The 2,382-nt window shown below is 40.0% G+C and overlaps 1 pseudogene; it reads left to right on the top strand.

Annotated features, from left to right (window-relative positions):
• The first annotated feature begins 859 nt into the window (after nucleotides 1-859).
• LOC106734820 (cytochrome c oxidase subunit NDUFA4 pseudogene) lies at nucleotides 860-1,107 on the top strand (annotated as a pseudogene).
• Nucleotides 1,108-2,382: the final 1,275 nt, after the last annotated feature.

Here is a 2,382-nt window from a genome sequence, read left to right as displayed (position 1 = left end):
CCACAGTATAAATATTTTTGCCACAATATGGTTAAACTTTGGAAACATTATGCTAAGTGAAAGAACCTGGTCACGAAGGATCACGTATTGTGTATTTTAATTTTTATAATATGCCCAAAATGGGCAAATCCATAGAGGCAGAAAGTATATTAGTAGCTGCCAGGAACTACGAAGAGGAAAGATAGTGAACAAGTAACAATTGGTATTAGGTTTATTTTTAGGGTAATGAACATGCCCTGGAATTTGTTAGTCATGATAGTTCCACTACCTTGCAAATATTATAACACTCACCAAATTGTACACTTTACAAAAGGAAATTTTATGTAATTTTTTAAGAGAGATTTTTGCTATAGGGCATGTGCACTCACTAGAGAGACAGAGAGACAGAAAGCAAGAAATCACTCCCCAAGTGGATGGCCATGCTGCAATTTCTTCTCCATTCTTCTCTCAGGATCTTGGACAATCCTGCACACATACCTGGCATGAGTTTTAAATTGCCAGATCCAGAACTGGAACCACAGTCAACTACCTGGGAGTCCAGGGATGTAACCATTATGCCATCTGCTGGTCCTTATATGTAAATTTTATACAAAGGTTTTCAAAGTTCTTGAGGATAAAAGGCTTACTTACATATTTTATATTCAAAATAGATTTTCATAGTATTTCTTATTTTGGCCAGAGCTTGATTCTAGGTCTCACTTTTGGTCAATATTCTTCAATGCAGTCTTGCCAGAGTGAGGATATTTTAAACTTAGAGAAATCAGGGGCATCTGCACAACCTTTGTGAGGAGAGTTCTTTGTCTTTTGCCTGGTGGATTTGTTCTTCTCTACTTTCAGACCAGAGTCCTCCACTGTAAACATGCTCCACCAGATCCTAAGCCAGGCCAAGAAGCATCCGAGTTTGAGTGTCCTGTTTATCTTTATTGGAGCTGGAGGTCCTGGAACAAAACCATATCTCATGTGTTTGGTGGTGTTTAATCCAGGTGTCTCTTGGGACAAAAAGAATAACCCTGATCCCTGGAACAAGCTGGGTTCCAATGATCAATGCAAGTTTTACTCAGCGAATGTGGATTACAGCAAACTGAAAAAGAAGGTCCAGACTTCTAAATGAAATGTTTCACTCTAAAGCTACTTATAATGAAGGCCTTCCAGAAACCATCCACACAATTTTCCACTTACCCAGGAAATATTTCTCCTCTAAATACAGGAAATCATTTTGATGTGTTGAGATTTACACTGGTTAATAACTATCTAAAACTTGATGTGTGTCACTATTAATGCTGAACTTCTTCTCTGTACTTTATAACTAGGGTATATGAAATAAACCATTAGAGTTTAGAGAATTTCTTGAATTTCTATGTGTTTGTATAATTTGAAAACATAATTTTAAGCTGTGCTAATAGTATATTTGGGTTTTGCGTATAGCATGTTTTTCACTGCAACATGTTTAACAACTAGAACTAGAAGTTATGCAAAAGGTAGATCAGGGGCCAGCTGGTTGTGTGGTGGTTAAGGTGGCTGGATCTCACATGGCTGACAGCACAGTTCAAGTCTTGGACCTGGTGGTTTGGAAAATATGCCAGGTGCATGTATATGCATGTTCCAAATCCCAAGAGGACAATGGAGAAGAGATTGGGGCGTGACAATCCCCCCAGCATTGGAGAGTGCTCTCTCACTTTCTTCTCTTTTTTTCTCTCGAGGAAGTGGGCTGCAAATGCCCTATAGAATTGTACTTTTTAAAAAGATAAGTTTGGGGAACCAGCAATTAGCATAATGGCTATGTCGCTGGACTCTCATATAGTCGACTGTGGTTCGAGTCCTGGGCCCAGTGGCTTAAACTCACGCTAGGCGTATGTGCGTGCGTGCCCAAGATCCCGAGAGGAGAATGGAGGAGAAGGGATTGTGGCGTGGCCATCCCCCCTGGAGGGTGATTTCTCGCTTTCTCTCTGTCTCTGTCTGTTTAGTGAGTGCATGCGCCCTATGGCAAAAACCTCTTTAAAATATATATATATATAAGTTTGGGTACGGTTCCCTTAGATCTGTCTAGATACTCAGTGCATGGGGACTGAGCAGCAAAGTGATGAGGTAAAATAAAAAGGATAAGAAAACAGAGAAAGAGGGAAAAAAAGAGAGAGAGAGATAGAGAGAGGAAAAGCAGAAGAAAAAGAAAAAGATTACATATTTATTTTTTTAAAAAGGCAAAAAATGAACAACGGGACCATAGCCAAACAGTGTCATACTATAAGGGTCAACATATTCCTCAATATTCACTGAATCTGCTACACAAAGGGATGAAAATGGAATGGGGGAACCAGCAGTTAGCGTAATGGCTATGTCGCTGGACTCTCACGTAGTCGACCGCGGTTTGCGTCCTGGACCCAG

This window comes from Tupaia chinensis, unplaced genomic scaffold, assembly GCF_000334495.1.
Source record: "Tupaia chinensis unplaced genomic scaffold, TupChi_1.0 Scaffold000227_1, whole genome shotgun sequence".
NCBI classification, from domain to species: Eukaryota; Metazoa; Chordata; class Mammalia; order Scandentia; family Tupaiidae; genus Tupaia; species Tupaia belangeri.
This window is presented reverse-complemented; position numbering and strand designations above follow the sequence as displayed.